The sequence below is a fragment of the Anopheles bellator genome, chromosome 1, assembly GCF_943735745.2.
Source record: "Anopheles bellator chromosome 1, idAnoBellAS_SP24_06.2, whole genome shotgun sequence".
NCBI lineage: Eukaryota > Metazoa > Arthropoda > Insecta > Diptera > Culicidae > Anopheles > Anopheles bellator.
Genome location: NC_071285.1, coordinates 47,145,513 through 47,161,895, shown reverse-complemented (window position 1 = coordinate 47,161,895; position 16,383 = coordinate 47,145,513). Strand labels below are relative to the sequence as shown.

General features: G+C 49.5%; 2 protein-coding genes across 6 annotated transcripts in view; both read left to right on the top strand.

The window, feature by feature from the left end:
* LOC131206144 (splicing factor 3B subunit 3) overlaps positions 1-2,211 on the top strand; it is an 8,225-nt gene extending 6,014 nt beyond the window's left edge. The window contains exons 8-15 of the mRNA XM_058198570.1: positions 34-88; positions 273-324; positions 544-635; positions 862-913; positions 1,127-1,192; positions 1,384-1,641; positions 1,861-1,945; positions 2,092-2,211. The gene's annotated coding sequence lies outside the window, so the exon portion shown is untranslated. The remainder of the gene's footprint in view (positions 1-33; positions 89-272; positions 325-543; positions 636-861; positions 914-1,126; positions 1,193-1,383; positions 1,642-1,860; positions 1,946-2,091) is intronic.
* Positions 2,212-2,599: 388 nt separating this feature from the next.
* The window catches only part of LOC131206148 (neurocalcin homolog), an 81,169-nt gene continuing 67,385 nt past the window's right edge, over positions 2,600-16,383 (top strand). For 2 of the 5 annotated variants that reach the window (XM_058198579.1, XM_058198580.1), the window contains exons 1-2: positions 2,600-2,665; positions 3,974-4,431. The gene's annotated coding sequence lies outside the window, so the exon portion shown is untranslated. Of the gene's footprint in view, positions 2,666-3,165; positions 3,257-3,973; positions 4,450-16,383 lie in introns of those variants that run through there. The other 3 variants (XM_058198578.1, XM_058198576.1, XM_058198577.1) reach the window with 2 other exon arrangements.

The following is a 16,383-nucleotide window of genomic DNA, read 5'->3' as shown; positions in this document are numbered from 1 at the left end:
TTATTCTGTTCTCTGTTTGCTGTACTCTTGCAGTGATTCAACAAAACCTGATGCGAGGATTGGTTCGGTTTGCAGAAATAAGTTTAAGGTAAGAAGGAAACGTATGGAAAATATAGTTTATTACTGAAACTATAATGATGAAATAATTTTATGCAAGATAGACTAACGAATTTCATTGATTAAAATCACAATCTGAATATCTAAAGTTCATAGTGAAAACTATAAATCAGAGAAAGATATGAAACAATAAAGTTTGGTTTTTCTTTTCCCAGCTTCGTCTTCAATCATCACAAGAAGCCCCATCACCTTCGAATGCGATTAAATGTAAGTATGGCTTGCCTTCATCATCTTTTTTATATTACTTTTTTTCACATGATGCGATAATTACAATAATTATCTAATATACGCTAATACGTCCCAAATGCTCTGGGATCGAATGATTTCATTTTCTTCGACTGATAAAATGTAGTTACAGTCATAAATGTGAAAAAGGTCGTTTATTTTAAAGTTGTCTAATCTTTTGTTTATAACTTTTTTTTACAGTATTTCACATTGAAAAACAACAAATACAACTTTTTCTTATGACATCTTGAATTCGATCACCCTTTGATCGCTTCGATCATCATAAGCTGTTGGTAAGTATAGGATAAAAAAAAAAACCAAAGCATGTTTGTGCTCGTTTCAATCATTGCAATGATGATTTTTATTAAAGTCATGACCTTTGGACACCTTAAAGAATATTTTCTTTGGTTACCATTTTAATATCTAAAACTGACTACAACCTTTATGAACCAATTTTTAAGACACATTAAATTGGAGTTTGGTTAAGATTTTTACAATATTGTTTTATCTCTTTTACAGAACTTCCTGTCGAATCGATCCTGTCGGAAAAGCTGCTGTTTTTGCAATTCAGGTGTGTAATGTCGATAATGAATTCATGTATCTGGATGAACCAATCTATTGTGATGATTTATATAAAGTCATGACCTTTGGACACCTATAAGTAAAAAACTTTGGTTAAACCATACCCATTACTGAGCCATGTTGGGTGCATCGTTTTGTTACATTAGTACCTCTCGTCACCCAATATTCATCCTGAGTATTTTGTTTTGGTTTCGTATTGCAGATTTGAATAACGTCCGCTTTATTTTCGTATCGACCATGCGGATACGATACTTGGTGTACATTTTAGGTGAGTTTGATTTTGGTTTTACAGCATTTCTATGAAAAAATCTAATAAATATGATGAAAGTTTATAACAAGCAAGATAGACTAACGAATTGTATTGATTAAAATATTCAGCTGACTGTTTATAGAGTGAATAAATTTTCACTCGATTGTGAAGGAACCCCCATATTAAACTCGATCTCTTGCTTTTTTCAGATGTGATTATTGTATGTAGACTAATATAGAAAGAAGTTGCTCCTTCTGGTACAAAACTCAACTGCTGTCACGACGAAAGCGAAAATAGTTATTGTTGCCCAAAAAAATATTTGAAAATTTAAATTAATAAAACCACGTGTAGCGCAGCCTAAGCTGCTGGCAATAAGGGCGATCTCCCAGTATGCATCTTTCGTAGCCGTGGATCCGAGTGACAGCAACAACGCACATTTCTTCTAAGCATTATGGATTAAGTTTTAAGTAAGTTGACAACTACATCTACCACCAACACCGATAATCTATCTGACATTGAGTTATCATGATGTTACTTTTAATATACGCCAATACACCCTAAATGCTCAGGGATTTGAATGATTACTTAATAGTGTCTGATTTTAATAAGTTAATCACAGGAGGCCAATAAGCGGATTCCTTTTACCGTCTTTTCATGAAATTTTTGTTCGATCTGTTTCATTTCAGCACGGAGCGGGGTTGCTTGCCTTCATTAGTTATTTTCTAACATAAACATGTGGAGACTGCCGTAGGAATAAGATATTTAATTTGGGTAAGTTTTTTCCGTATGTTTTTGAACGCCTTTCAAAGATGTGATGATTGCAAAAATTCAAAAAATTGTAATCAACTGTGAAATCATCCATCATTTACGAATATAAAGTCGTGCCAATTTTAATGTAAATCCTCCCTTTCTTGCAGATTGCGACACATTTTAATATGCTCCGTATGACGATTGTAAGGTCGGCTGTCGTTTCTAGAATACCGTGTGTTTCGTCGTGATGGGTGTTTGAAACTTCAATAAATCGATTGTAAAATTTATATGCTTCAAGTGTTGTACATAACGTTGTCTTCTCTGTGTTTTACGAGTAAGCGAGAGCCCCGAAAATCCTTTACCAGCCACTATTCGGATTCCTTCGTCGGAAGCGACCCACTGGTTAACCCTTGAGTGGTTCGCGGAGTGTGCGACTATTCCTATCCCCCGCGTTTAGTCGACATCGCGATGACAGCTCGCGCCGTCGACATTGGCTGGCTCTCGCTCACTCCATGCGCGGTTGTTTTGCTCTCGGCCAGCGAAAGCGAGAGCGCGGTATTGCGCGCGAGCGAGCACACCGCTGATGGGCAACGGGCAAGCGAGACGGCACGAGCTGTCAGCTGTCAGAGCGAGGTCGAGCGAGCAAACACACACAGCGTGAAACGCCAGAACCCAGGAAAAATACATTTCTAGCTCTGCTCGCTCCGTTTGCGTCTCCACGGTGTGATGCGTTACAGAAAGGTGCAAACTACACTTCTGCGTGTCCCCCGTTCGTGTAGTGCGTTTTCTCCACAAAACCCGCTTGTGCCGGGCCAGCGGGGCTGGCCACCGTGATTCTCGCCCGCTCCGTGGCCACCGATGCTGCACCCCCCCGCGTGAACTGTGCGTTCCCCGTTACGGATGCGAGCCAACCGAGGCCACCACAATCCGTCGCGACGCACGCACCACTCGACTCCTCCATCGCACCATCAGTGACACCCTCCTGATTCGCAGCCCCACGAAACTGGCGAACGTTGTGAAAAGGCGACATTTTTTAATCGAGTAGGCTTGGGGACAGTTTCGTCAGTTTCGGCAAAGTAAAAGGTTTTTTCACCACCAGTGCGTACGTGTGCGTGTGTTTTGGCAGGTCCCTTTTGCACGCTCGCAGGAAATGACCATCCCGGCCTCAGTTCCGTGGCCCCAGATTGCTCCTGGTTGCGTGGATAAGCGCGTCTCATGTGTGTAGAAAGTGAGGGGAAAAAGCATATCAACCGTTGGCTTACCACCGAAACGCCATTCTCTTCCTGCTGCGGAACGGTCCATTGTCCGACCCGGGTTGCGGTCATGGAACAGGTTCGAATCCCGTACTGGTCGGAACCAGTTTCGCCATCTTCGTCCGAAGAGACCGGTGTCAAAGTTGGGCTCACAGAGATAGCCGCTGGCTGGCTCGTCTCCCGGGAACGGTGATGCGAAGCGGCAGCTGTGGTCCCGGGCAAAGCCAAGGCACCAGCCCCCGGATCCCGGTCAGCAGCGTATCCGCCGACCCGCCGTGTCCTCTGTGCGAAAATCTCCCATGTGTTGAGGCGTCCGATGTGAGATGATGAGCAGCGCGTAGTAATGTCTGCGGTGGGATGAGATGATCGGCCGGGGCTCACGTCACGGCGCCATGAGCAGTGAGCTGCGAGACGGCCGTGTTGAGAGTGCGTGAGAACAGCCGGTACAGAAAAAAAACGCGCGGTGATTGGCCAGCCTCGAAGATCCGATGGAATTTGTCGCTGGCCAAGACCGACCGACCGACCGACCGGCTGGCCATTTAAGGAAGCGCACACGCTGCAGAACCCCAATCCGGGTCGCTCGCCACCGCGGCCGCGTAGACTAACGGACGAAGAAGAAACAACGGAAAAAACACGATTCTCGTAAAAGGTCTCAACAAACGGAACGTGAATTGTGGCCACAACTTGGCGCGGCAGTAGTGTGTGCGTGCAGACGCCATACCAAAATGACCGGATTCCGAGCCATCGGATACCACTATTTCATACGCCGCCTTTTTCTGTGTGTTTCTGTTTACAGGCGATCGTTCGAAGTTTAGTGCATAAACTGTGAAACCAACCCTTTGACCCCCACCCACAGTCCGATTTCCCGCCCCGTCGTCGGTCGGTTAGTGTGTGGTAGTGTTCCTCGGTTTCGCCGGTAGTGTGCGTGCGTGCGTGCGAGCGTGTATGTGTCCGTGGGTGTTTGTGTTCGGGCGCGATTCGAGTGTGCAGTCGGTGTGCCGTTTCGTGAGAAAGTGCTGAACCCGTGCGTCCGCGTGCGCCACGTGCGTCTCTCCATCGCTTATCCTTAGCCCCCCCCGTCGCCCGTGCGGTCACCAACCACAGTAGCCGCAATAGACACAGCAACGACTAACAACAACAACAACAACAATCGCAACACAACAACGACGACGACGAAGAGAAGGAGCATCATCAGAGCACGTCCGAGCAGAGCGCAGTGTGCGGTGTAGTGCACCGTGTAACCCTTGCGCCTGTGTGAGTGCACGGTGCAGCGTAAGTTTCTAAACAGGAAAGGTTGGCCCTGGTTTCCCCGTTGCCCGAAGGTCTGGTTGGACCGCGGTTGTCATGGTAAAGCAATGCTTCAAAGGAGTGCCATCACTTTTCCGGGAAAGGACTCTTGCGATTGCCTCTCAAAAGTCATTCCGAACGAACGGAGCAGAGGGAACGGCCCCGTCCGTTTGCCGCTTACTGAGACGAACGTGTTTAATTTGTTATTCAAACAATTCGTGCACCAAAGGCGGCGTTTCAGTGACTGAACGAAAATAGCAGGCCTCTGGTGCAGGTCACCCCCAACAAGAGGCCGTTGGATCATGCGGTTTGATGATCTTCTTGCGATTCGCTTGTCGGCCCCATCCGGATTATCCGGGTTTGCAAACCGCTCGCATCCGGATTTTGCCAGCTTTCCCGAGCGCCGAGGCACTAACAGATAAACAACATGTTTTGCTACAATGCAAAGTTATTATTTTTCCGCCCTCCTCAGTACTTCGTTCCAATTTTATTTCGCTTTTGCCTTTCCGGTGCATGCCACTGACGCTGCCGCCGAGCTCCCGACCACGGGCCACACGCACGTGCTGCATCGATGGAGGCGCACCGTCGTTTGAACCGCCAGCGATGAAAGACGAGGCAAATAGTATGCGCATTACCGAATCAAAATAGTCACACAACGGTCGGCCCGGGAAGGTTGGTGCCGGCGGCCGGCGGAGTGACAGAGGGCGGCCGCCCCGAAGCCGCGCACTATCGAAATGCCAAAATGTCACCGCTCGGAAAAATTTCGCTCGATTCTATAATTATCGAGGAAAATTCGTGTTTTCTGGCTGCCGCCGGCGTGACCCGGTGATGATGATGATGATGATGGTAAGGGTGTACTACCGCGCGCTGTAATGGTGCGGGGCGGAAGGTTGATTTGGTTGTCTTGTTTTACCTCCCGGCACCTGCACCCGCATGGGCCCCTTCAGGACACGGCTTTTCCCGACCGTTTTCCGCCTATGAAAATGTGTCCCATCGTACCGCACTATCCACCACAACAATATCATCATCATCAAGCTCATCATCATCATCATCAGCGGCAGCTTTTCGTCGGTGTTACTCGCCCGCAGGGAAGTGTGACATGCCAAGCAGAGGCCGTAGCGCCGTACGGTAAAGAGAAAAATTAACACAAAAAAGCAATATCCCAAAAATAAGATCCCACTGCGCCACGGTGAGTGTGAGAGAGATGGACCGCTGGATGATTGAGAAGCAAAATGCGGGGAAAACAAGTAAAAAAAGAGACAGAAAACAAGAGAGAGAGAGAGAGCGAGTGAATGGGAATGCATGTCACACTTTTTGTGCCCGCAAACGCGACTGAAAACTGTCTCCGCGCGCGGCCGGTCGGCGCACAACAAAAAATGGGGAGCACATTAAGTAACTCCTCCACACAAGCGCCGGTGCTGGTACGGGTCACGGGCCTCGGCCATTTAATTCGGCGTAGGAATATCGTGCCCCGCACACCCGGCATTCCCTGTCGGGCGCCCCGGAGGCCACCCCCTTGAGCAAGACACACAGCAAGTCACATGAGCCGGGTTGGCAAATGGGGGTGTATGGGACAAAACCGTTCATCAAAACAGGAGTAAGCACAAGCGAGAAGCAAATGGTATTAATTGAAAAAGGTTAAATGGCTAGGTTTGTTCGTTCGTTCGTTTGTTTGCTAATTTTGTCGAAATTGTATAAGAGCAACAATGGAAAAGCTTGGAAACTGTTCGCAAACGAGTAAAACAAAAGTAGAACCAACTAAAAACGCAGTCCTAAAGGCCAAGCAACATAATATTAATAATATCAGTGAATAATAACAGCAAAGCATTCAATAATTAATCTGGAAAACGGAGGTAAAAACACGGACCCGGAGAAGTTGGAAACCATCGTCGCTACTGCAACGGATCGGTTACGGAGTGACGGAAGGGTAAAACTTTGTGGATCATGCCTCCCGCTGGGAGGACATTTGGTTTCCCTGGCGATGGAAAGCGATAAAATGGGCCCGCGATCGGGATGCGTTGGGATTTAACCGTACGGTCACTGATTAGCCTGACTGTCACTGAGGTTGGCCCCTTTGAAAGCTTCGCGCTAGTGGACGCGGTCGTTATAACGATTGACAGCGACAGCGACGTGCGACCCCCGACGTGCAGCCGGATCCTTCTTCTGTTGACGTTTCATTAGCACCGGTTAATGGGGCTTACCGTGGATAATTAGGGGTTCGCAAGTGGTACCGGGTACGAGCATGGTTCCTGGCCACCTCTCCCGGGAAATGGTTGGGAGTGTTTTGGTGTACAACTTTGCAACCTGTAGGAATGGGATCGAAGTGATCCAACAGTCCCGTCTGACCGTTACTTGTGGTTTTCCCGAGCTTCGGTTCGGTTGTGTGATTTTTAGGCAACTTCGAGTAACGTCAGGACCCCACAGACAATTTAAATGATGAAATTAAAAATTTATTAGGATACATTTTTTTACCACTCATATTATCGAAGGTGACTGCTTTATGGGATCAAATCCTTCGGTCCCATTGGGGTAGCAGCGGCCAACATCTAAGGTCCTTCGAAACCAAGGGGTTGTGGGGGTGAGGTCGCGCACAAAAAACTATGATTCATGCATCTAAATCACCGACACGCCGGGTGTACCGGGAATTGATTTCGTCCTTTCGTGCGTGCTTTGTGCGAAAAACGATCCCTTTTGGGGTGCGATGAGGCCAAGGTTGAGGCGTCCACCGATGACCTCAGCATACTCGGATGGACGCAGGTGTATATAGCGGCAACCGGACCGGACGGAATGGTCTGCTGATTTCAAGACTTGTCCTTCGCTGAATGTCTCTTTCGGGCCCGAGTCCAGGTCACGCCGTCCGTTCCGTTCCCTTTTGTTATCTCCCGTCCAGTGGCCGTCGCTCGGAAGAACTAGTGTTCTGCGACCAGGGCGCCAGCCGCGTTAACATCAATAATCCGGCTCCAATCAGTGGCATTCTAATTCGGTGATGGAAGAAGTAACGGTGATCAACTGCCCACCTTCGGGGCGGGGCTTTCCTTCCCTTGAACACGTCGGCTGTCGGTTGTTTTTATTGATTGTCCGGTCCATTTTGGTCATCAGGCCTCGACTCGGTGTCGGGGCCCAAGTGAGTCCCACTGCTCGACCGAAATTCGGTCAGATTTGTGTATGTGTGTATTTTTGGTGCCTGCCAAACGCAACCCACCGACGCAGAGAGAGAGAGAGAGAGAGAGAGAAAGAGCACAAGGACATTCGCTCTAACGATTACACCGGAAGAGCGGCCCGATGTGTGCGATGCGTGTGGCCGATCGATGTTTTCCACTTCCGTGGCGCTCATCGGGTGTCGGGCCTAGAAAAGCGTTCCGCTCCATGGACCCGCAGGACCGCAAACCCTTTCATTTCCGTCGGTAATTCTCGCCCCCACAATCCGGTGTGTTTAGTGGAAAATAGCACATCCTTTTTCGTGCATCGCATCACGGACCGCACGGGGCCCGGGTGGGAAAAGTTCAATCCATTTCAACTCGGTTACTCCTCGGTTCGAGTTCTCCCGATCGGGTACTTCATGATTGACTTTCTTGCACCATCGGAAGAGGAAAGTTTGTCCGCCTTAAATGACATTTAGTGGCCAACGGTGGCCACGACTGCAAACCGGAGATGGCACCGGTTTGTTCTGAGGAACTTAAAGTTCACTAATTGTTCGCCAGCCTCCAGCCAATTCGTGCAGCCTTCCTTCAGTTTCAGCGCGCTCCTCTGCCCCAGCTTCATTACCGGGTTGCGACGGACGTGCGATGTTTTAATTGCATTAACGTTTGTCGGCCACCACCGTGTTGTGGTTTTTTTTTCGTTTTTGCTCCGCCGCCCACAGGATCTTCGGGCGGTTCCGATTCCCGGCGCTGCACGTACCCACATTTCCCACGGTCACGTTTCGAGTGAAATTACTTTTGTTCGATAATTTTTCAAAAAATTGTTGACCACTTTTTCCTGCCGCTTGGGTTTCACGCAAGCAGACTACGGATACGGTGCGGATTTCCACTGGTTTTTTTTTTGTACCTCATCTAATAAGAACCCCCACCGGCCGCCGCCACCGAGGATGGATGGCGTCCAATTTCCGAACCTACTTCGGCTGGCGGCGATCCAATTTTTTCCGGTTCCGTTCGGTTGCTGCAACCTTGGCGCGCTCGGTATGAAGAACCGGGCGAGATTATAAATCACTCGACAAACAAGCGGAAGGACGCCCCGGCACCGGCGGTAAATGAAATAATGCAACCGGGCAATCGGCAAGAAGCAAAATCCGTCCATTGCTTATTGGCCGACCCGGCGCGGGGATGCTGGGAACGGTGCATCAATCTGGCGCGGGATTGAATTTAATTTTTCAAATAGTTACAGTTCTCTGTGTCCTGCAGGGTTCAGCGCGCGCCCTGCATGTAATTAGACACATCCCGGCAACGGATGATGGGGACCGGTTCGTCTGTCCGCTCGGTCGCCGCATCCGGCAGCGTTTGAAGCCAATTAAAATAGTTTTAACAGGTCACGTTCCGCTTCCGGCCGCCTTTCGTCGGCTGTGTTTTTCCTCCGTTTTCCCGTCCATAACTTCAACCTTGGCTGTAAGGATAAAAACAAACTAGAGTTAAGAGAAACGAGATAAAAGATGAGCTAAAATGCGCAAACGTTGCGAACAGTGTTCGCCTATACTAAGTAAGCAGCGAACGGAATCCGAAAAGCGGATAAACGGATAGGCAGCAGCAAAAAGCATGTAATCCGGTCAAGAAAAATGTACCATTTATGTCAACACTGTGCACACACAAAAACACACGACCCCCGATTAGGCAACGGTGTCTGTCTCGTCTTGGAAAGTCCTCGCCTCTTCGCGCCTTCGATATCTGGGGCGAATGATCATCGTCTTCGTCGTCGAAGTGATTTATGCGGCCGCCGTTTATGCTCATCCATCGTCGTCATCGTCGTCGCCGCACCTCCATGTCGTTCGAACGTTCGTGTCTGCTGTCGGCGCCCGGCCCTCAGGTGAGTTAATAGTTTTTACATACATTTATTACATTTCATCACTAAGTGCTTGGGCTAAGTATTTACGTATCGTCTTTCTTCGGTGCGCGGGGCGATAATATATTGCATTTCACTCCTCGCTCTGGGTCTGGGTGGCTAAGGAGGGCCACTTTCACTCTCTTTAATGTCCGGTCGGTTGATGCAAAACACGGCACCACGGCTTCGGCTCTCTTGGCACATTAAATCGGTGTTGCCGCAAGATTCTAGATCCGGAAGGTTCTGCCTGTGTTAACGAAAATATGTTTCTAGTAAAACTAGGAGGATTAACGTTTTTGATCATCATCCTCACACTGAACGGAGAGCCGAATGTTCTTGAGTACGAAATAAAAGTCATTCTACAGCTTACCTCGCCCAACCTCTCGCAAGGAGATAGTTTGACTCCCCCGGTGCCGATTGAGATATGTAAATGAATCCCGTTCGAAATATTTCACAAAATCCGCCCAGTCCGCGTGTAGTCCGTAGTTCGTTTTGATATCTGCGCGGCCAAATCTCTGTGGCTCATCGCGCTATCGCGTGTAGCTTTCAGTGCGCGCCCACAGAAAGGGACCAGCAGCGGGGGTTTTGATGGCCGTCGTAGTGGGAGTCGGTAGTTGCCGAGAGCCCTACACTACATTCTCGTGTTCGGAGTACATTTTACAAGCACCGCGAGCCCGCGCGGGTCGATTCATTCGGTGGTGGTGGTGGTCGGCGAAAACACTCCGCCGCCCGTCCGAAGAAGCAACCCAAGAGTTTTGCGTGCCGTTTATCAAGATTGGTGTCCGTGGGGAGGCTTCCCTTTTTGAGGAAGGAGCATTTTATTTGTTTCGTTTGAAAGTTGGTGGGCACGTTTTGCGTTGCGATTTTGCTGCGGCGGAAACGGGGTCGCGGCAGTTTGATTAATGATACGATTAACGCACCGCGGCCGACAGGAGGGGGATTGGTGGAGGTGTGCCGCGCCGCGCGCCGGTTAATAGTTTAATCCTGTAGGCTGTCGCCGTTTGGCCTTTGTCGAGTTGGTTAGGTTTTGTGGTAAACAAAAATTGGCTGCTACAAATCGGGCAACTATTGATTGCTGCTGGGCACCCTTGCTATGTTTGTGCGGAATGTCCTTTTTTATTTTGTTTTGTGAGACTCCAAACAGCTTAGCTGGTTTTATTGCTCGGGGGGGTTGTCTTTATTTATCTTGTCTGTGTTCCGTCTGTGTTTGGCGTCGTTTGGCCTACAGAAAATCTTGCTCTTCCTGTCTATTACTCAATTGTTCTACACTTCGCAGACTTTGCCTAGTAGTTGATCAAAATAAACCGACAACTTCTGGATTTTGTGGCTGGTGCGTTGATCACCTTAAGTTAATGCTTAATGTGGTTTTGTCTGTTCTGAATTTTTAATTTTAAAATGTCTCTATCTTAATCAATCTTTTAAAAACTGTACCAAAAATAGGATGAGTTGGTTGGGCAATTGCCAAAAAATCCATGTTTTTCTTTAGTCCAATTCGATGATGCCGCGTGCATCGTCGTAGACCGATGCTATGATTGTGTAATAATTGCGTGTCAACTCGTGAATAGCAATTCGACCAAAGTTAACACCGCTGTCCTCATTGGGTCGCGTGTAAGAAGAGAGATTCTGACTGTGACACGAATCGATTTCGAATCAAGTAAATCGGGCGTCGAGTCGCTCGTGACATACTGTTTGCCACTTTTTGGCCGTTTTATAATTGAATGACAATTTCATTAGCATGTGCAACATCCCATGTCCGGATGATTGCCGTACCCGGGTGACCAGTTCAATTTCGGGCCAGTTACTACTGCCAGTTGACTAGCCCGTCACTGCACAGAGCTCCGATCCGAAGTCCGATCCATTTCAGGTAGGCTCGGGGGCACGTTGGCTATAATTGACCAATGCACTACGCGCGTCCTTGTGGCTCCGTCCAATCCTAATCGCAGCCAATCACTCACACAACCACTCCACTGGAAGTAACACCGTAAGCCATAGTGTGACGCCTAATCCGTGACCTAATGGAGGCTTATGGTACCCCTTGCCAGATCCAATCGCGAAAAGGTGGCCACGTGGCTTACGTTGCATTTTGCCGTTGCACGACTTCGCGAACCCCTTTGCCTCCCCCCCTGCCACGATCGGCGCGGTAAAAGGGTTCTGTGGGTGCCCTTTGTACGGTATGCTCCGCTGCGCTCCGGATCACGCTACACACGCAGCGCATAATTATGTAACGGGCAAATTAATGGGAGGCTATAATTCAGAAAATTAATTCAACCTTTTACCAGCGGGTCCGGGTTACGGCGCGAGGCGCCACGTGAGTACCCCCCGGTTCGCGTGTATGCTGTCGGGTTTCGACACCCCACTCGTGAGGAGTGTAAACTTTTATGGAGCATATCGTTGACGAACTGTATGCCCTTAGGCCCCTCCGAAAAAGGAAAGGCCTCTATGGTATGTTTAGTAAGGGAACCGAAAGGCACCAACTAATATTTTGAGCTAGCGCTACCAAAAATATGTTGTCCTGTGACCCTCGTCCTGGGGCTGGTAAAAATGATAAAGATGCTCATTTCGTCACGCGTGGTAGCGTCAGCCACCAGGACCACAAAGGGCCTGACTTTGGCCATCCACGGAACGCCATCGCCGTCTTCGTCCTGATTGGTTATTTGCATAATTCGCAGTTCCGTGTGTCGGCAATGTTACGTAGAGGGAACGTATTATGTTGCGTGCCGGCGTAGCCATTTGCTTCCTGCTCAAACAATGGCCGCACGTGAGTGTGGCCGCGTTGATTGGGAGGTAATTTTGCGCCCTTTGAGCAGTGAGCGAAAGAATCTGACCCGGGTAATGTTTGAATAACATTAGTGGCTGGTAATTTTCTCAACTTCCACAGGTTGTGTCGCTCGTGAAAATTGTACAATTTGATGCAATTGCGCTCCAAGTATAGTCGATCCTCGTCCTGGTTGAATTCATATTATTTTTCAATTCCATCCATGCAGGCGTGCACGGAAAGTTGTGCGTTCCGGCTCAGTTCCGGCTCATTTGATGGTTCATACGGATTTTTAACCGAACCTGCACGCCTGGGACCCGCCGGTCGTGTAGTGGCTCTGTGGAAGGCTTAACGTAATTTCATTTACCCGAACCGAAAGCCGAAGGTAGCCCACTTTTATGGTGCATTTATGCGAAAGCTTCCCCCCTAAGTGAGTGTCTTCAGGGTGCTTCGTCCCCAGAAAATCCATTCTGCTGGCGGCGGGCAGGACCTTGACGCAGCGCGCCGATGATGTTCCGGTGGTGCAGCATAACGCGCGCCGACATCCTGTCGTCAGGTCTGCTCCGGGGGTTCGAGATTCGGTTTGCCGGCGGGGTTTTTCGGCGAGATGCTGCAAGCACTAGCACTTGACACATTTACGCCCTTGGCACGCGTCCAAATGAACCGACTTATTTGCTACTTCTTGGCACAAGGCTTGGCATCTTACGCCGCCGGGAGCCGTGCCGTGCCGTGTGTTTGTTGTTTCCGAAAGCTTCGGAGTTTGGGTCGGGAGTTACTGCCTTCGAAGCCCCACTGCGCAGCCATCGGTCGAACGGGGACGACACCCAAGGATAAACCCACCGCGGCCCCTGTTGATGGCACCCGACTTTGAGGTGCACGGGAAGGAATGAGCGCACCAACAGAAAGATCTTCACGGTATGCAAGATTCTTGGGGCCAATTTTTTTTTCGGGCGGACAAAAGCATGAGATGCGACTCTTGTTCAGAACGGCAGAACGCCATTCCGTCGGTTGAATCGCTTCGGTGAGTTTCAGGGTTTTTCCGTTATCGGCCGCCGCCATAGTTTAATAATGTTTTATGGTGACAACAGACCTCACGTATGAGTAAGTCTCTTGCTATTGGCATTTTGCTACGGCACGATCAGCTTCTTGGCAGGGCACCGGCATACAGAAGCAGATTGGATTTCGGAATGCTAGAGTGTTTTGCGAAGAATCCTCAGACCTGTCGCAAGCGGCAAAGGGCATTGTGTGTCGATAAGAATATAAGCTACCCGCCAAAGGGAACAACATTATCTTGCCGTGCGGGTAACTTGGCGTTTCTTTTTTGTGGATCTAGCAAGAGTTTGTTTATCCGAAAACTTTACTCCATGCCCAAGCAGTAAGTATCATCATTCTTGATCGTTTTTTGAGGAGCGCAGAGTTGCCTCCCACTAACCTAAGGCAAAGTTTCGAGCTTACTGGAGAACCCTTGCGGTCGCTGTTTGTTGGCCGCGCAGGTCGGGGATAAAAGTTATCGGTAAATCCCCAAAAACTACCAAACACTAAGGACCTAATGTGTTTTTTTCTTCTTCTGCGATGATGAACCTCTCATAATCATTGCTAATGCTCCTCCGCCGTAAGCCTATATTCATGACTGGCGCTGCGCTGCGATCGTGTTGCTTTATGCTGTGTCCAGTGCAGTGCGCAAGTTCGTCCAGTGGTCCGTTTTCCAGCTGCTATGATTGATGGTTGTTGGACCATTACCCCAGCAGTGGCGGGACTTATGCTGATGCTGATGAAGAAATGTTGCGGAGGGCGGCAAACGTCATCGCATTCAAACGATGCAGAGGCGATGGTGGAAAGGGAGAATGCAAATGACGCCAGTGTGCGCGGTGCCACCTGGGGGCCGCCCGGTTCCACCCGAGGCTCCTTCTGGGGCGACGCAAATTCTGCAATCAAAAAATGCCGGACGACGACGAATGAAAACCGAATTTAATAATCGTTATTCATGGGCATATTTTCTTGATGATGCTCGGTCTCGGTTTCGGTTCTCTCTCTATCTCTCCGACACCGTGTGCCAGATGGCTTCTGTCCTTCTGGGGCGTCCCGGACAGAAGCTAGAGAGCAGGACGCCGGGAGCCGAAAAGAAGGACGCCGATGACGATGTGAGTTTCTGCCCGCCGACAGCTCTGTTTCGGGGAGATTTTTTGGGTCCCTGGCAAGGCTACTTTCAAACAAGGAACTACAACAATACAACATCCAATCCAACAAATTTTTCGTCTCGATATGATCCCAATTCACTCATTCAATATGTTTGTGAACTATTAAACAATTCGTTCCAACCGTCCAAACGTCAAAACCAATAAATGTCCACCGTAGAAGGGCGTCCCGCGGTGAGGTCCTTTGCCCGTTTGTGTGTGCACACAGTCAGACCTAAAGGAGCACCACCACCAACGACCGGACTAGGTGAATGAAAGGAGCAATCGTCACGAAACGTCACAACGAAATGTTCCACTTTTTACTGCTTCATAATGTTGTCCGTCGAGCCTTTCTTGCGCCGGGTTGTGGGGCGAGCCTTCGCGAACGCGATAGACACGGACACTCTGGGGCAGGACGTGCCGTGAGCAATTATGGTTCGGCGAGCTCGTTTGCAAAAGCTGGTTGGCGTGAGTCGCGACCGTTCGCGCGGCAAGGATTGCTCTCCCGTGCATCCGATTGTTCAATCCTCCCCACATCAGATCCTTCTGGCATGCAATGTGGCCCGGCGAGCGCACCACTTTCGGGGTCGGCTCGTGAACAGCTTTATTTCATGCACACTTCACGGCGGTTCCAGTATCTGCGTGCAGTTTTCGTTCCGTTACCGGAAAGTTACGTAAAGTTCAAGCACTTTTAATAAAATTTAAACAACATTTAAAGGGCTCGGAGTCGGGCCTTTGACTTCTGCAAGCCACCCTTTTATTTGCCAAGCTGTAATTGGTTGCTGTTAAGGGCCCCAGTAAAGGCTTCACTAACAGTGGATGCTTTTGTTGTCCTCCGGGCACACCGTACTTGACCGTCACCGGGGCACGTCACCTCCTCGACTTCAATCTGTGTCACCCTTCGGTTGGGGCTGGATTAAAAATGGCACGCAAATCTGCAGGATCTGCGGGGCCACCCGGATCCTGGGGCCATTTTGGCGATGCGCTCTGTCACCTTCCACGGGTGCAATGGCGTACTCTCGGAATGGCCTGGCAGCGCCTGGAGTGCTTTCGTCGTCGAGGTCGCTGACGCTTTGCACGTCACGAATGAATTTTTAAGTGAGTAATTTAGAAACGGGGTTTGTTTTGTGACGAACGGCACGTAGCCGTTTGGAGTGGGTGGGCAGTGCCGTTAGAGGCGCGGCCGTGTCTCTTAATCGCTGACAAGTGGTGACGACTTCATTTGGCAACTCTCACTACTTCGCCTGCAGCGAGCAGCCGTAATTTTGATGCATTTTTAACCTGATTTTGTTTCAATTCAACGAGCAATACGCTTATAAGTGGTGACGGCACATAAATCACGCATAAGTCGCCAACCTGTTAACGAGCATTTTCAGTGCGGCAGTTGAATTATGGGCAGCCCAACTGTGCCTAGGTCCGCCTAGAAGCGCAACAACCAATAAATTATGCTTACGCCCGATTATCGACAGTCTGTTGTGGAGCATCCTGCACCCGGAACGCTGCATCGCTCGCCAATTTGTATCGTTGTCCGTGGGGCTTGCACCGTTTCTAGCCACTGGATGGCAACTATCGATGTCGAGTGGCGATACACGAGCAGCTCATCAGAAGAAACACCCCCGGCGGCTATGCGTGCATCGCCCGGATCTCAGTGTCGCGGTTTTGGGCAGTGGTTACCAACGGACCCCCGTCTCTCGCTGTGGACGTGTACCGCATGTTGGCCGTTGATCGATAATCGAATTTGCAGTCGCTCTCGTACGACCGACACAGACATCCTCCGGCGGTGGTGAGAGCTAGTGTAGAGCTGTGGCGTCACAAAAATGGAAGGCAAATATTAACCCCAGCCAGAATGTGGCCATTGCTGCATCGACCGCAATCGTTCGGAGGCTCCGTTAAGGCTCCGACACACCGGCGAATAGTCCACATGCTGTTGTGGGCCCAGTTAGGACACGCCGCCCGTTC